This window comes from Rhodnius prolixus, unplaced genomic scaffold (assembly GCF_049639745.1).
Source record: "Rhodnius prolixus isolate KJV_2025 unplaced genomic scaffold, Rpr scaffold_3, whole genome shotgun sequence".
NCBI lineage: Eukaryota > Metazoa > Arthropoda > Insecta > Hemiptera > Reduviidae > Rhodnius > Rhodnius prolixus.
The window spans coordinates 2,000,569-2,019,937 of record NW_027411603.1 but is presented as its reverse complement, the minus strand read 5'-3'; the positions used below and the strand labels follow the sequence as shown (position 1 = coordinate 2,019,937).

Here is a 19,369-nt window from a genome sequence, read left to right as displayed (position 1 = left end):
CGTTCGCTGAGTCACCATATCGAAATTCGTAAAGCTTTCCGGCTTTCTGCGGTGAGATTTTTTTCACGTTCGGAAGTAAAAAAAAAAAAAAAATAGAACCTAATGGACTTCAAAACCTGTTATTTCCGGTGAAAACTGCCAATCAAAAATGAGACACGATCGCGATACTTTTCTTACCTAGTAAGAGAAAGTTGACAAAACTTCGGAAAAAAGAAGGAAAAATAATAAGAGAATAGTAATACTGGAAAATATGGCATCTCTTAAGAGGATTTTCCCGGGAATGGTCTTGAGCAATACATGAATCGCAGTGATGGATGGCTTGTTGGTGATGATGATGATGGCGGTGATGAATGATGGATATGGCTTCCGTGCAAGCTTTTGGCTGTCATGAAATAACGCCGGAAGAAGGAGTAACGGGGCGGAAGATATTGAATTTAGCAGCTTCATATCACTGGCACTCTCTCTCTCTCTGTCTGTCTCTCTCTCCTAGTATTGCGATCGTCTCGACTTTGTGATATTGGGTTTCCACCCGGAAATACATGATTTGAGATTCCTGTGGGTAGAAGAAGAAGGAGGAGAAGGAAGAGGCTCACCTAGGAATCCATTGTGACGATACCGATTAAGGATGACCTGGCTTAGAGCGCATAAGCAGCTCCCTAAAGCTAGCAAAATTCCTGGATGTAGTCGATTACACTATGTACATCAAGAACTAGCAGCATTTTTCAAATCATCACACGCCACTAAGAGAAATACTTTTTACAAATTTAGGTATTAAAAATAAATTAAATGCAAGCAACTACTTTGAAGTATTAAACATCGATACAAAAAACAAAGCCGTATGGATTTATAATTATTTTTATAACATATGTAGATTACGTTCTTTTTGTTTGGGTCAATGACCCATTTACTATTTGCTATTGTACCCTGAATATACAAGAAAAGTATGCTCTTGTTTTAACGTGTTGATGTAACTTGGATAAGTTTAAAATTAGTGTTGACAAATTATAAAATGTACTTGTGTTTGTGTGTGTAAATGAGAAATAGTATTCAGTCTGTTAATGTACAAAGGCTAAATGTATGTTTTCACTTGAAGGAAATTGTTATTATTTTTTTTCTTCTCTTTTTGTTTACTAGTTATTAACTATTAAGTTTGTTCATAATTGTGTAAGTTTGTTTGTTAATTATGTACTGTGAGCTCTGTCCAACAAGATTTTGTATCTTTAGATGGATAAATAAATAAAATAAATAAACTAGCAGCATTTGAGAGTTCAGGATGGAGATAGAGGACCAGAGTTACCGGGTTTGGACCAAAAAAAAAATTTATGTCAAGTCCACAGGTTGATGAGATTTGGTAGCATAAAATTGGTAATAAGAGGAGTATTGGAGTCCCACGCGGAGGTCCCGGGTTCGAATCCAGCTACTGGACTCTTAGATTTTCTCTTCCTAGGAGCTTCTTACAGCTAACGAGAAAACACTGTCCAGCACTGAAAAAAGCTCCGGGCGCCAATATACCTTGGATGTTGACGCGCCTTAAATCATTAAGGAACCTTTAGGCTCCCCCAATTAAGGAACGAAACCTATTTATGGGCTCCAGAATGCTTAAGTCATCTAAATCAACAATCCTTAAGGTAGGATTAGGCGGGATTACTCAAGGTCCTGTAAAGGATAACTCTGGCTAAGAGAAGGTAGAATATAACTTTTCTTCAATTAGAATGCAATAAAACTGAACAAATACTTTTATTAATGGATTTAGGATAGAAATCACAAGGCCACCGGGGAAAAAAAACCCTTACTCTAAAGTACTTAAACTAATAATTACTACTTAAAATTAAAAGTAAACTAAATAAATCTTAAGGCGTCACAAGAAATTTAGGTGGAACTGGTGCAAAAAGTAAATTTACGTAATTCCAAGTGCGGTAGACGATAGAAGTGTAGAAGATATGCAGCTGCACTGGACCAGAGCCATAGATATTAGTTATTATTATAGACGGCAAAAACACTTCATAGGTTATTGCAGTGTAACAGTCAGTGAATGTTTCCCTTGTAGTAATAAAATATAGCCAATTCGAACAGCCTATGCCATCTAGCGGATATTTAGGTTACAAGATGTGGTGTTAGTTATTGTGACCGAAACAATAATATAGACACAGAAATCCTCCAATCCCACAGGAAAGAAGATTAAATTAATAATATTAATAATAATAATAATAATATTAATAATTTATTTATTTCATATTTTGGAAGACCTATACAAAATGGAGTTTTGTTCTCTTTACTGCATACAATACACATAAAGTGCATAATCTGACAGATTATTCATACATTTTACTATTTATTTATTGTGTATTGTACAAGAATAAACGTTACAATACGTAGAGTTGCGTTTTTATAAAATAAACGATATTAATTAAAAAATTAGATAAAGAAGAAGTAATAACTTTTAAATAAAGAGTAATAATTGAATATAATTCTTTCTAATATTTTCAAATATAAGGCAAATTATTAAAAAATGAAAAACATTTTTAGATTCCTTTAAATTACATAGATCACAAAAATAATCTCATCATTAAAACTGTAACTATGACTTCTATAATGCAATTTTGCATTTTTTAAAGGGTTAGCTAACCTTAATTGGCTTATCACTTCTATGTTTTTTATCATTGGAAGAATAAATTAATTCACTTAACTTTTATCGCGCACTTGGAGCGCTTGGGGAGGGGGAAACGCCCAAAAGTTGATGGGAGTCATCAGTGGGAGACTAATGGCAAGCGACTGGAGTCCAAGGGATTGCCAGGACAACTTGGTGCTGCTTTGTGGCGTGGAAATGGCCCGGCTCCCTTCTCTGGCCCTGTAACCCATCCTGGCGGCCTAGACGACCCGTCAGTGACATAGTGGGTCAGTGAAGCGTGCGATGGAGATGGACCCACCCATCCAGCTGGACTTCTGAAGCAGCCAAGTTTAGCCAGAGCTCCCCCATATCAATCGAGCCGCACATAGCTGACCGCCTCATTCATTCTCTGCAGGACAGAGCACCCTCCAGGCGTAACTCCTAATTATTCTAACTTGTCCAGCTGGACGGTGTTAGCCCACACTCTAGAGACAGATCCTCTAAGTGACTATCTATACTGTCCATTACTCTGAACTAGGCCAGAAAGTATAAAACTGTACTTTCGGTTGATAAATTTATTTTGCCCTTTTACTTCTAATAAAAAGTAAGTTTTGCATTTTTCCCGATATTTTGGGGGAAAAGGGCTTTCACCGGAAGTAAATGTTTTGAAGCCTTCCAGACACACTTATGTCACTGCTTTGCGGGTCTAGCCTATAACCGCCTAACATACTTTACTATAAATTCCTCATATTAACTAATAAATAAAATGCTAGACCTAGACTAGTAACGCAGTACATCTTAGCTTTGCGGGTCTAGCCTCCTACCGCCTAATATACTTTACTATAAATTCCTCATATTAACACATTAAATAAAATCCAAGATCTAAGAACGGGAATCGAACCCATTACCACCATACATATCACAATCATAAGTAATGTCGCAGGAAAGCACAAACATGGCCGACTAGACTTAGTCTAGCCAGTTGATTAAAGGAGGGTTAAGTAAACAGTGAGGGGGGGGAACTTAGTTCGTTGTGAGCCAAGGAGAATTCGCAAAACTTGCACGTAAATAGCAACTGGCTGGGTTTAAAGCTTAAGAGTGTTCTCATTGGCTGCAATAGTTGGAGAGTTCTCTTCCTACTCTTCCTTGTTTCTTGGTGAGTTCTGTTGGTGTCAACAGTGGAGACGATGATCACGTCTGCAATGCAGCGCCGCGCGCAAGGCACAGACCAAACAAGAAGAAGAAGACGGTAAACTGGTAAGCAGCTGAGTTAAAACTAAAGTAATATGAAAACTGACACCACAACAACTACTACGTTGGCTCTAATTCCAAGCTAACAAAGTTTCACAAAGCCTCCTCCCCGACCGCTGTTGCTCTTGCACAATAGTCAACACTACGTAGTGTCCTGTGGGAGTTAAACAATACAAAACCTGTGGTATTTCTCTACACTCCCAGACTTGGTTTACAAGGCGAGTAAGGTCTGTGTGTAGGGTTAGCTGTACATCGTGAAGTATGGGAGTAGTGTGTGGGTGTGTTCGTGAGTATAAGCTTACAGGAAGTGTACTTCCTCCTAAGGGAATAAAAACTCTTCAGCTGGAAGTTATCTCTGGAGACGACCACACTCTAGTTACAAGCTTCACATATCATGAGACAGGTTTGTTGGTAAAACGATTCTGTACAGAAGAAGAAGAAGAAGAAGCAGATGAAAGCTCTTCAGGCTCTCTCTCTTTCTATGGGCCGCGGGAAGGGGAGAGAGAGACGGAACATAGCGGAAGGAGCATTTCAATAGCATGCGTAAAACTTCTGCGAACAGAGAGGGTTTAACGGGAACAATTCGCCACCGGGCGGAAGTAAAGTTATCTCTACAAAAATGAGGGAAGAGAAAGTTTGACCCCCTGGAGGATGCTGCAGTAAAACGCCGTCCTGCTACCTCTTGGCTCTGGGGCCTGTATGCTGAAGAAGCACGTCACGATTGTAATACTATGATGGACGCAAAACCACTTCCGGTTACTAGCGTGTTGGTGAGAGACCACAACCAACAGACTAACTTCCCTCTCTCTCTTTCGACTAGATCTCGTGCTCCATTCTCTCTTGATTTGTTCGCATGACCAAACTCTGAGCTTTCGTGGTGGAAAATTTTATGCCACGTTAACCTGTTATCACCTAAATCAAAATCAAATTCGAAAGTAGAAACTTCAAAAGAAAAAAATAAAATATAGACTAGCATCTTAAATAGATTGTGCAGTGTAGATTTCATTGGTAAAGGCGTGACTTGTTTTTATGTGGGCGTGGCCAACTAACATTAGCATGGACGCTAATTGGCTCCACGGTCCGCCTACATTTCACTAATTCCAATTCTACAAACTGATTGGCCAATTATTTGATGTCAATACGTCCAACTCCAATTAGGTGTCGTGGACAGAGGCAACTAGCAAACATACTTTACTATAAATTCCTCATATTAACCATTAAATAAAATACAAGGCCTGGACTAGTACCGCAATACATCTTAGCTTTGCGGGCCTAGCCTATAACCGCCTAACATACTTTACTATAAATTCCTTATATTAACAAATAAATAAAATGCAAGGCCTAGACTAGTACCGCAATACAACTTAGCATTGCGGGTCTAGCCTATAACCGCCCTAACATACTTTACTATAAATTCCTCATATTAACCACTAAATAAAATCCAAGGCCTAAGACCAGGAATCGAACCCACTACCACAATACATATTGGCTTGGCAGGTCTCGCCTCTGAACCCGCTCGGCTACCGTGAGGTCCTCTTCACCGTTCTGATTAATCTACCTCTAATGATGGCTGAAAATACGAAACCGGAAATGTGCTGCGTGCTACTTCCAACAAAAATCAGCGATGGTTTTTAATAATTTAATGCACCCCCTCATTCTCTTTCACTCTATCTCTCTCTAAAACAAAATAATTTTCTCCCCCTAAAACAAATTTTCTGATATTAATGAAATTTTGCATAATTATTCATCGTTAAATTCTTTAATTATAAATTTGGGTGAAAAAAATAAATAAATAAATGACCCCTCCCTCCCCAAAAAAGGTGTACCAACATAAATTTCATTAAAAAAAAAATAATAATAAAAAACAAAATTATAAAAACACAATAAAGTAGAATATGCCCTAGATTCCAGGCTGTTCCAGGCTGAGAGGGCGCTGCTACGTGGTAGTAATTTGTTATCCAGGCAAACTGCTAACTAGATAGAGAAGTTTCCCCCACCCCATTTTTAATATCACCTTTATTATAGATTTATGCGGCCATTATTCTTTATTAATAACCTGATTAACTGAAACCTCCCTAAAATATATACCTAGCCACCCCACCTCAAAATGAATTTATTAATCCAGCCCCCAACTTCGAAGACTAATGTTTAGAATTAGGTGTGCGCTCCCCCCTCCACGCACTCACAGAACTCCTCCCACTTCCGGTAGCCGTCCACCATGAACAAGAATCCAACTTCTTAGATCATCTATCTGTGTGTGAGTTTTCTACTACTTTTCATACTTTTTTGCTTATTTATTTTTATGTAGTATTTTAAGTAATTACTCAAACATGCTTAAACATGATTACAACCTTCTCTTTTTCTTATAGCTACAGCCTACCAAATGGAGTTACTTAGTTTTTAAAATTATTACCTTGAAATTAATTGAGCAATTTTCGAAGTTCTATAGTTACCCAAAAACTACCTCAAAATACAACATAAATCTCTTGAGAATTGCTCTCAAAAACTTTTAATTACGGCAATCCTAACTTACTTAGTATACAGGGTGTTCATTTTAAGACGGCTAAAATGCATTTCATGCTCACAAGCCACCAGGTTAGCCAGGAGGTTATCAACTGCTCTCTGTATCTGAGGAGGCACCTTTGGAAGGCACAGTACATGCTTCACAAGTTGAGTAAAGTGCATTATTTGATAAATTAAGGAATAAGATTGATCCTTAACATGAAAGATATTGATCACTTAAATATGTGGCAGAAGGTTTCCAATATTTTTGGTAATTAAACGCAACTCTCCCAAAATTACCAAATAATTATTAAACCTTCTCGTTTTGTAACAGATGTAAAATTAATTTTTAGCCCATTTTGTATATGCTTGAAAACATCTAAAGCTCTTAACATTTGATTTTTCTTAGAAAAATCACTCGGAAAACTACTTATTTCCTGATATTAGGAAAAATACTAGCTTTACTGCCTTGGCAATAATTTTTGGTAGAAAGGGGATGAAAAAATACATAAAAATGACCTATCGCGTGCTCTTCTTTCTCTTTGATAACAAGTTAAAAAATTGAAATATGATTAATAAATACCTGATTTTGAAATGGCCTAGCACCTTTAATTTGGAAGATATCGAATTGTGGTTTCCGGTTTCTTTCATAACTTTTTTGCACTCTTTAAAACTGTGTTTATGAAAATTGGGGTCAACTACGAACGCTCACTTTTGGTCGCGCGTCAGCCGCGTATGCGGGCAGGAATCTAAAATCTAGTTACATATTCTAAAACTAGAGGTGACGGGCAACCAAGTTTTCCTCTACCATTTTTTGCTCAGATCAACCGTTTAAGCGTAAAATGCATTTGAGCCGTCTTAAAATGAACACCCATATATTTTTTTGAACAACGAATTTAAATTTATAATAAATGCCCATGAAATGGAAAAACTACAACTTAGGTGGGGCGGGCACAAAACTGATTTTCTAATAAAATAGGTTGACCATTATTCCGGGGAATGGCCAAATTCCAAACATAATATTTCATTGTTGATTTGGTTATATCCGTTGCCCCCGGTACAGTCGACAGACAACAAGACAAAACATCAACTACAGCACAACCATAACTTGCTCTTCCCTCAACCTTCTCCTAACTATTGTTGTTCCTACGTCTACACACATACATTACTACAAATACGTTGCTTAGAAACATCTACCCCCCACCATAGATATAACTACAATATTTGTTGGATAAACTGTACGGTAAATTTCTACAACTTCTAAGTTTATTCTAGGCCAAGTTTATAATATGACATAACCTAGTAGAAAGTTGGTTATCGATGCTTATCTTTGCCAAAGTATTGTGTTATATAGTAATTGTGAATTTTCAGAGCCTAATCGATCCGTTAAATCGATACTCATATTCAATCATTGTCCTAACTATCATATCGAACATTTTTAGTCAATTAAAACAAAAAACAGTGGAAAATCCATTTTGTTGAAAGAAATGAATTCAAATTTATCAAATCCACATTAAAAAGGAAAACACAGTTAGAGCTTGCAACAACGTAAAAGCGTAATTTCAGGAAGTAAAATTTAGAGGCGTTTAACAGGAAAACTTCTGAATTAAAAGTTAGAAAATCAGTCATATTATGTGAAGCGAGAAGAAAACTCTGCTGAAAATATGAGAAAAGCAAAGATTACGTAGTTTAAGGAATGGGAGGGATGAAGATAAGGGAAATGCTAAGGAGAAACAGGATGAAGGAGATACCAGTAGAAAGACATGGACTGAGCGAACATCAAGCGCTGTACGAGTTCAGTTTCGAGACAAAATCGAAGAAAACTGAAAATATGTATCCTAAAAAAATATATTCAAAATGAAATCTATTTAAAAATTTAATTTTAATGGACGAAAAAAGCAATTTCATTATCAAATTATTCATAATGATAACTTTTAATTAATTCCATGGCATTTGGATGAAAATTTAGATCCTAAATTTAAAAAACATCCAAGGCAGAAAATCGGTGTATTGCTCGCCATCAATGATGACACGAGTACATAGCGCAACGGTAGCCGAGCGGTTAGAGGCGAGACCCGCAATGCTAAGATGTATTGCGGTACTAGTCTAGGCCTTGCATTTTATTTAATGGTTAATATGAGGAATTTACAGTAAAGTATGTCAGGCGATTATAGGCTAGACCCGAAAAGCTAAGATGTATTGCGGTACTAGTCTAGGCCTTGCATTTTATTTAATGCGTTAGTATGAGGAATTTATAGTAAAGTACGTTAGGCGGTTATAGGCTAGACCCGAAAAGCTAAGATGTATTGCGGTACTAGTCTAGGCCTTGCATTTTATTTAATGCGTTAGTATGAGGAATTTATAGTAAAGTACGTTAGGCGGTTATAGGCTAGACCCGAAAAGCTAAGATGTATTGCGGTACTAGTCTAGGCCTTGCATTTTATTTAATGCGTTAGTATGAGGAATTTATAGTAAAGTACGTTAGGCGGTTATAGGCTAGACCCGAAAAGCTAAGATGTATTGCGGTACTGGTCTAGGCCTTGCATTTTATTTAATGCGTTTTTTTTTTTTTTTTTTTTTTTTTTTTTTTTGCCTTTTGCCTTTTGCGGTTAACAAATTAGCCATATTAATATGGTGTTAATATTGGTGGGGAAAGATTAAATTTTTATGTTGTTGTTTCTGCTAAATTTGACTATTTCTACATATAGATCATTAGTTTGGCGGTTTAGAATTGTGGAGAGATGTGGCGGAAGTGGAAATTTAGATTCAATGATAAGTTGCCAAAGGATATCTCTACCATGCGTATATTGTGAGCATGCTAGAATTATGTGATTAGCATCCGCTATGGATTCCTTATCGCAGGGACATATTGATTCGATATTAATGCCAATTTTGCCAAGATGATGTGGAGAATAATTATGGTTGAACCTTAACCTGGAGATGACTCCATAAAAGAGTCTATCCTCAGTATGAAGGTGATACCACGGTCTGGTAGGGATTCTAGGCTCTATAGATGCGTAGAATTTTCCCTTGTACTGCTGAGAGCTTATGTACTCTATTTAATGCGTTAGTATGAGGAATTTATAGTAAAGTACGTTAGGCGGTTATAGGCTAGACCCGAAAAGCTAAGATGTATTGCGGTACTAGTCTAGGCCTTGCATTTTATTTAATGCGTTAGTATGAGGAATTTATAGTAAAGTACGTTAGGCGGTTATAGGCTAGACCCGAAAAGCTAAGATGTATTGCGGTACTAGTCTAGGCCTTGCATTTTATTTAATGCGTTAGTATGAGGAATTTATAGTAAAGTACGTTAGGCGGTTATAGGCTAGACCCGCAAAGCTAAGATGTATTGCGGTACTAGTCTAGGCCTTGCATTTTATTTAATGTGTTAATATGAGGAATTTATAGTAAAGTACGTTAGGCGGTTATAGGCTAGACCCGCAAAGCTAAGATGTATTGCGGTACTAGTCTAGGCCTTGCATTTTATTTAATGTGTTAATATGCGGAATTTATAGTAAAGTATGTTAGGCGGTTATAGGCTAGACCCACAAAGCTAAGATGTATTGCGGTACTAGTCTAGGCCTTGCATTTTATTTAATGTGTTAATATGAGGAATTTATAGTAAAGTACGTTAGGCGGTTATAGGCTAGACCCGCAAAGCTAAGATGTATTGCGGTACTAGTCTAGGCCTTGCATTTTATTTAATGTGTTAATATGCGGAATTTATAGTAAAGTATGTTAGGCGGTTATAGGCTAGACCCACAAAGCTAAGATGTATTGCGGTACTAGTCTAGGCCTTGCATTTTATTTAATGTGTTAGTATGAGGAATTTATAGTAAAGTACGTTAGGCGGTTATAGGCTAGACCCGCAAAGCTAAGATGTATTGCGGTACTAGTATAGGCCTTGCATTTTATTTAATGTTTTAATATGCGGAATTTGTAGTAAAGTATGTTAGGTGGTTATAGGCTAGACCCGCAAAGCTAAGATGTATTGCGGTACTAGTCTAGACCTTGCATTTTATTTAATGCGTTAGTATGAGGAATTTATATTAAAGTATGTTTGCTAGTCGCCTCCGTCTACGACACCTAATTCGGTAGGTGGATGTAAAGTCCGCCTGAAAAAATAAGCAAGCTACTTTACTTTACTACATGTGTGTTAGCATTCAAAATCACGGCAAAAGGCAAAGTGTGGCCTAGATATGGTAAAATAATAATAATAAAAATTTACAATGAAAATTCAATTTAGCAAATTTGACAAGATCGCCCTACTTGCCTTAGTACCAAGAAACCACTAATTATTTCCGGTACGCTTAAGGATCAATTATTACTGCCTTAGCACATCCTGGTTATTTAAACGAAGAAACATTAATTAAGGAAACAGATCGTGAAAGTGCGATTATATTATTAAAAACAGATTTGACTTCCGAATAAAAAGAAAAGCATCAACACAGAGATGAGAAAAACAAATTATTCAAAATCTGATGGTGATCGAACAATGTCTGGTAATCTCCAGATTGTTTGAAGAGAATGGAAAAGAATTCGATTTGATTCGCTCAAGATAGGGATAATCCTACTTATCCAAAGCCCTTTTGGGCCTGGAGAGCTGGCTAACTCAGAGAAAAGGGATCGGTGTCTAGGATGAAAATCCAGTCTTAGGCTAGGATCCGCCTAATATTCTTAGCTTTCGAAAAAAAACAATCAGTAGCCTTGAAAGGGAAATAGTCTAAGCACTTCCGCTGATTCTACCCTAGCTTCTGAACGACTTTACAGATTCTAAATCCGTCATGAGATGAATGGGACTCAGCTAAATGATGATGCTTATTACATCTTATTGTGATAGGATGGACGCCGGAGTGCTGTAGTAGAAATCAGCCGGAGATGATTTTAGAAGCAGTGCTAACCTGCGACAAGAACCTGTGGGACAAGTTTGCTACCTTGATTCGCACGTTTTTACGGGGCATTACCCTGAGATTAGGGTCGCAGTGGTTCCTGGACGGGGAAAAGCCTGTCACTTTGGATTGTTTTGGTTTTTAAGATGGGAGCAAGTCACAACACAAGAGTGCATCCTTCAAATACAAACTAGCAAGAAGACAGGAAGGAGGATTAGGTAAGTGCTATATTGGATTCCAACGAGGAGATTATGGGTTCGAATCCAGCAGATGGCCCCTTAGATTTTCTCTTCAGCACAACTGTCCAGTGATGGACCTGTAACGAGAGAACACCATAGGCCGGCAGCGCACTGGAAAAAGCTCCAGGAGCCAATGACGTGTTTTAAATTATAAAACAAAAACACTGAAAATTCGATTTCTTTTCATGAAGTTCCTAGTATTTAAAACCAACAGTTCTTTAATTTTTCGCTAAATATCCTTCTTTGCTTGAACTAACAATCTTTTAAAGCGACTTTGAAAAAAACAAAAGCCGGAAGTAAGGAAGAAGAAGAAAAAAATGAACTTTCAACGTTAAAAATATTTCATAATTCTTCCTGAAAGTTTATTAATAAAAGGTCTTTTTTTCTTTGCCTCTCCTTCCTTCAAGTTGCTAACTTTGCTAAACAAAGCACCGCCGCTGGTCTTTACATCGTGCTTAGCATTTCTTTTTTCCAAGGGGAAAATTCTGCTTAAAACAAGTACAAGTAAAAAAAATATTAATCAGGTTTAAAGATTGTTTTTTATTATTAACCGCCTTCTACCCTGAATCGTTGCGCTCCTCCTGTTCTGAAGCTGACCGTGCAACTCAGATCGAAGAGATTTTTTTAGAGTAGATTTGGACGCAGGAAGGGTTGTCTTTAAAAGGAAGTGACGTAATCAGACAAAAAGATTAAATTCTGTCGTAAACCATTAAATTTGATTTAAGCGGAAAAATATTTATATCAGCTGTTACCTAGCAACACACGTCTTGCACAGACACCTCTACAGGGTTGGATCAGTTCATCCTGGAACCTCAGTTTAGGCTCTGCTAGCTGGAGGAGAAAACCTTCTCAAATCCTATCATTGCGAGGTTGCAGTATGAGATATTTGGCTTTCGATGGGTTATAAGATAACATTTCGCACAAAAAGAGTAGCGAGGAAGAGATCCTGGAGCTTGTAAGGAGAAGAGATTTAGCCTACTGGACCTTCTAGGGTTGGTCAGGATGCAGTGTCGTTTGAGAACATGTTCTCTAACCAAGAGTCAATTTCAAAAATTACTACCGGGAGTTCGCTCTTCTTATTGACTAGCTAACCGAACAATAGACCCAAGAATGCAGCTGCATGGGCGCCAGTGCAGCATAATTCTAACTAACGCTCCGACAATGGTACAAAACAGGAGACTTGAAATATTAAAAGTGAAAACGAAGGGCTGCAAATGAAAACATGTTGCCAACAAGAAAAGCTAAAAAAAGCAAGAGCTTTCTGCGCGGGTCGACAACAGGAGGGTGAAGTAAACAGATCTAGAGAGAGAGGGCATCAGAGACAGGAAGTGACTCTTTTTAACTGATTCAAAAGGAAAAAAAAAAGGATGGCGTTTCAGCACATCCGGCTGGCTCTTCTTCTTTTGTCTTCAGCCGCCTAAACGAGAAAACCCCCGTCCACCTATCTGTTGGTGTCAAAAGGTGTAACATAGGGTCTTCTCGCTTTTGTGCTTCAGTTTGCCCTTCTCTTTTCTGGTAAAGAACCTTGAAAGGTAGATTAAAGAGAAATCTGGTGTGAATCCTCACACGAAGTTCGCTCGCTTCAATGCTCCATGTGTTCGTCCCAATTAAGAATATTCCAACTCACAATGTTAGAACACTTACTGTGGGATAAGCAGCATCTGTAACTTTCATTTGAAAAAAAAATTGCCCGTGAAAGCCTGATTAAAGGCCAGTTTTGAGCCAATGAGTGGTCGGGCTTGGCTCTAAATGATCATTTCCGGTCACTCCATGGATTTATTATGTTTTAAAAAGTAATGAGGAGTAAATGTGTAAACCAAAATATTAAATTTGAAGAATTCAGCTTACCGGAAGTGCTTATGTTGGTATGTAGCGAGACCGAAATTGCTGATGTTTGGTATGTAGCGAGACCGGAAGTTCCGATGTTTGGTATTTAGCGAGACCGGAAGTGCCGATGTTTGGTATGTAGCAAGACGGGAAGTGCTGATGATTGGTATGTAGCGAGACTGTAAGTACTGATGATTAGTATGTAGCGAGACCGGAAGTGCCGGAAGTTTGGTATGTAGCGAGACTGGAAGTGCCGGAAGTTTGGTATGTAGCGAGACCGGAAGTGCTGATGTTGGTATGTAGCGAGACCAAAAGTGCCGATGTTTGGTATGTACCGAGACCGGAAGTGCTTACGTTGGTATGTAGCGAGACCGGATGTGCTTACGTTGGTATGTAGCGAGACCGGAAGTGCCGATGTTTGGTATTTAGCGAGACCGGAAGTGCCGATGTTTGGTATTTAGCGAGACCGGAAGTACCGATGTTTGGCATGTAGCGAGACCGGAAGTGCTTATGTTGGTATGAAGCGAGTCCGGAAGTGCTGATGTTGGTAGGTTGCGAGACTGGAAGTGTCGGATGTATGGTCTGTAGCGATTTTTTTCAAAGTGGTTCCTTGAAAGTGAAGTCGTGGACTATTAAAGTAAACTACCTTTTATTGGTACAAATTTTATGTTCCAAGGAAATTAATGACGTAATTTCGTAAATCCCGGTAAGAGAAAGTCGTGTGAGTGTGTACAGCAGATTCCCCCACCCACGATGGAGGGAGAGATAAAGTTCGGTGGGATTTTTTTTTTTCCTATCCTGGTGAACTGTCCTCACGTTAACCCTTGAGCCGTCACCTTATGTGAAGTGCCATAAGCCGTCACCTCGGGTCATATTGATCCAGCATTAAAAACTATTAAATAAAAAGGAAAACTAACTAATATCATGTTACAGGGAATAGAAATCGAAGACATAACATTTATTTATACTTTAATAAAACAGAATACAAATTTTAAAAAAAAATCTATAACATAAAGATGTAATTTCTAAATGAGGTGCTGCTTAGTATGTAATGAAAAACAGAGAAAATATTTACAGTTTACAATTAAAATTAAAACAGTTAATTAATTACAATTATTTCTACAGTTAGTGCAAATAGTTACTGAGTGTATCTTACATATGTAATTTTTACAGTTACTGCAAAAAGTAGGATATTTATTGACCCTTGTACTAGGGCATATGTGGCATCTTCTTCGTTTTTTAGGGTTAGGGATGTCTTCTCCATTTGTTGTAATCGGAAGAGTTGTTGCGCTTTCTTCTTGCAGATAAATATTGATCATCACCTTCAAATCCCGTGAGAGCACGGTGCTCAGCGACCTTCTGATAATGACGTTTCCTAATGATTGATGCCCCAAACTTTTGAGGAAGGAGCGTCGGTCCATTTTGAAGTTTATATTTTTACATTGAGCATTATTTTTATGTGTGATATACGCATTAATGCCTGACACATTAAGTCCCTTAGCTCCCTTAGCTTTTACTCAGTGGTGGACCGCGATAGACTTCGGTCACTAAACTCCCAGAACAATCTCCACGGACAATAGCTACACCCCCCTCGAAGGCAAGGCCACTTTGATACTCCTACAATATTATTAGTAGCAATAACAATAAAAAAAATTCCTTTTATTGAATAAAATTAAAGAATTACTTGCTTCGGAAACAGTTTTATTGGAGAAGAAAAATGTTACTCAAGGAATCACCTCGGGTCAAAACACTAAGAAATGAATGACACAAGCCGTCACCTCAGGTCAAAATTGCTGGTTCGAGCCCGTACAGCAGGCGGTGGGAAAAAAATCCTATGCCATCTCAATCAAAATACGTCAAAAAGAGAAAAATTAAAAATTTCGCGAACTCAGCCCTTATAGATATTAAAATAGAAGGCTTGAAAGTATGAGTCGGGTCAATATGACCCGACGTGACGGCTGAAGGGTTAATGGTTTGTGTTGTTACGGTGACAAGGGGCGATTTGGTCCAGCAAGATGGAGCCAGACAGAATGCCCGAAAGGCCGGCGCGGAAGTAGTTGCACAACGTTCTGCCCAATAGTTCTAGTATTGGCTGAAAGTTCCGCCTTCTTCGCTCGCCCAGACCGAGTTCTGATCCCTCAGGTCCTGACAGAGGCGGACCGAAGGAGAAGTGGATGACCCCACTGAAGCCTAAATGCCTAAATGCCCGAAGCATATTGCCAGCTAAACTACCTCCTTCTCCTTACAGCACCATCTACATCTCTCTTCTTCCGCACTTTACTTTTAAATCCCCTCCAGCAAAGTCTTTTACCACAACTACTTTAATATTACGAGTATACTTAGATATTTCTGAATGCGTTTGTATGACATGGTGCATACACCCACACCCGCACGAACTTTACTAGCCAAACCCATTCAAAGTACAATAAAACGGTAACCCTTCTGTTCCATGTCAATTTTGACTCAATTATATTCGCTATGCCCATTTCTAAAATCTAGTTTCATTGCAAGGGATTTGCAAAGTCCCATCAAAGTGGCCATTTCTATTTCTGCGGCCATTCCACACATGCTTACTAGCATTACCGTCTCTGTAACCTATCTCCCGCCCGCTTAAAATCCTCGCATTCAAACTATAAACTTAAATATAAACAGGGAATGGCCAGTTTCATTGGCTATTTATAAACAGTGTCTATTTACAGTTAAAATTGGCGCCAAGGTAGCCGAACGGTTATAGGCTAGACCCGCAAAGCTAAGATGTATTGCGGTACTAGTCTAGGCCTTGCATTTTATTTAATGTGTTAATATGAGGAATTTACAGTAAAGTATGTTAGGCGGTTATAGGCTAGACCCGCAAAGCTAAGATGTATTGCGGTACTAGTATAGGCCTTGCATTTTATATAATGTGTTAATATGAGGAATTTATAGTAAAGTTTGTCAGGCGCTTAGACGCTAGACCCGCAAAGCTAATATGTATTGCGGTACTAGTCCAAGCCTTTTATTATATTTAATGGTTAATATAAGAAATTTAGAGTAAAGTATGTTTGCTAATCGCTTCCATCCACAACACCTAATTTGGTAGTTGACCGTAAAGTCCGCCTGAAAAAACAGGCAATTACTTTACTTTACTTTTTAGTTAAAATTGCAACTTGCTCTCACAGGGTTCAGACTTTGGTTTCGTAGACCACAAAACGGGTATAAACTAACGTGATTGCTACATTTTCCTAATTTATAGTACGAAAAACTAAAAAAAAAGCCCTAAAAAAACTCTAATAATTTTCTTTGGAGTAAACTGGATGACTGGAGTAACTTCCCAAAGGGGCCGTGAATTTTGTTCCTATTCAAGTAACAAGGCAGTAGGGTCTTTTGATTAAGGTATTTGGCTGAGCATAGGTCAACCCATAACTATACATGCTATAATATTGACCACCGTTGCTGAATAAACGTGCAGACATGTTTAATTAGAGCCAGGACTTAATTTATTCAGACCACAGTGAGCCATAGCCTAGGATGATAATAGCGGAAGGTTAAATGATCTGCCCCCTGTAGTAAGCCCAGATGCAAAATGAGTAAGCCGTTTCTCTGGTTAGTTGTACGTGAGGTTTAAAACCCTAACCACGGTATACACACACACTAATACAAACTGATTGATAATTAAATTACTATAGAAGTGGCAGGGATCGCCTCAACTATACAAATATCCTGTACATTTAAATTACTCCATTATTTGGGATATGCTGATCTGGAATTTAATCAAATTCAGGAAATTTCCCCCAATCCATTTTCTTGATGCTCATGAGGGCGGCTAGCGAAGACACCTCTACAATTTGGGCTTCAATTCATTTTCTTCCCCTTTAAAAATTTTCATTAAATTCAATTTCATTGTTTTTACCCAGGTTCGTTAGTTGTGGAAAGTGTCCTCCGCAGAAATCTTGAGAAGGGCGTGTCCTGTTCCATCAGAGGACACGATAAGACTAACGCTATAATGTTCCACTAAACGCTGACCCTCTTTTAATCGACAAATCAGACATAATAACACTCTACCCACGTTAAGTACTTAGGGCTAACTTTAGGTCAACAAACTGACTTTCACTACGCACGTACAGGACAAAGTAAACGCAGGCAAACTGACTATACGACTATTATTTCCTCTTCTCTCACGTGACTCCAAAATGACTGTGACTAACAAACTCCTCCTCTACAAAGTAGTCATTAGGCGCCGATGTTGCTCTACGCCTGCTCCGCCTGGAGCCTGACACTTGTAGAAACAACATCAGAAACTCCAGGACAACACAAGAACAAATTTCTCAGACTCGCAACAGACTCTCCACGACGCACTAGTCATTGACTCACTCCACGGAGACTGCATCCATTATCCCCCGGGTACACTCCTATATCCAAAATCGTCTGCTTAAACTCCTTTCCATCCTAGACTGTCCATCCTAATTCACTCTGCCGCGACATAGCCTCCTACAGATCCTTCTACAATATACACACACTGAAGACTAAAACATATCCTACTACTCTAACTCTCTACACTAGCTGCAGGTTTTCCTCTCCTTTTTTCCCTGCATTCCAATCCTCCTCACCTAACTTTTCTCTTTCTTCATTAGATTAGAAGGTTAAAATGTATAATACATTTACACTTCTGTATTTATTTTATGTATATATATATTTATAGTAATTTTTTTCTTTTCGGCGCATCAACTGCAAGGTTATTAGCGCCTTATTTATAGTAATAAATATTGATTTAAATTATTATTCATTCCATCAGGGGACATTGCAGTAAATGAGGCTATTGTACCCTCCCTTTGTAGTTTCCGCTGAGGAGCTCCAAGGTTTAGAAGTTTTTGCGATTTATTCTCTGGTCTCAGCAAGCCAAAGATCTTGCATTGCCACCTGGGCTTTCCCACCAGTAGTCGTCTTTTGCAATGTACTGCTTTGGTCTACCAAGTAAGACTCGGAGCCAGAGAATCTTGTGAACTAGCGCGATCTGGCCGGGATCAAGAGACCTTCCTTTTTTTTTGCTGTCATACTCTCCATTCAAGACTTCATTTGGCAGAGCAACCTGTAGAGATGTTTTTTTTTTTTTACTCTTTCGTGTCTTATTAGAGCGCCAAGACTTTTTATGCGGCGCAAGTGCAGAAACTTCTGTGAATACAGCTATACGGAGATCTGTGGGGGTACTTGTTGACCAGGAGCAAGCAACAAGCGTTTCCCGAAAGAGGCAGAAGACGAAGAAGAAGTCAAGTTATAATGGAAAAAGCTGTTCCAGGAATGCGAGGGTACCTGAAGATTCTGTGAACACATCCTGATATCATGATTTAAGAAAAAAATTAGCTCCTGGTGTTGGAGGAGGAAATACTCTTCGCAGGATCCTCCCAGTAACTCCTCAGAGGAGAGGGTTCACCAATATCTCCATCATCTTGGTAATACCTCTCTCATCCCCCCCCCCCAAACAAGAGAAAGTCGTTCAAGTATTTCACTTCGGAAATCTTTTTCTGACATTTTCTTTTTAAAAAGAAATAAAAGCCCAAGAAAAGAGATGTTAATGTTTCAGAGCTGTTTTACATTTCTAAGTGGGTTACATACCAGGGCGCACCAGGGAGGAATGCTTTGAAGGCCAGATTTACATACTGGACCCATCCCCGCACTAATAATCAGGACCTTACAAATTTCCTACATCGCCTTTATCCCAGTTGGGTCTTGGTAGGTCTTTAAATGTGCGGTCCTGTTTATGTATTCATGATCCCCCGCCCAGGCTACTGCCACGTGGTGCTGTTTAGCTAAGGACTTCACACCAACCCGGCCGGAAGCTGCAGACTGGCGCTCTCTTCTGAATATTATACCAACTAAGCGCTTACCATTTACATTTTTACCTACAAGTCTAAATAAATAAAATATTCGCACATATGAGTTTAAAGATTGGACATTCCGTAAAGGAGGTTAATTTCGTGTTTGTTCCGGGAAATCGCCTGGACTCACTGAAGGCTGGTCATAAAGTTTAGGATTAATGTGGAAAAGTTTCTTTCTATTTTTGGTCAGCATCGTGTAGC

The 19,369-nt window shown here is 38.5% G+C and overlaps 1 protein-coding gene across 2 annotated transcripts in view; it reads right to left on the bottom strand.

Moving 5' to 3' along the window:
* LOC141453409 (uncharacterized) overlaps positions 1-19,369 on the bottom strand; it is a 602,514-nt gene that overhangs the window by 210,379 nt on the left and 372,766 nt on the right. The gene's annotated exons all lie outside the window — the stretch shown is intronic.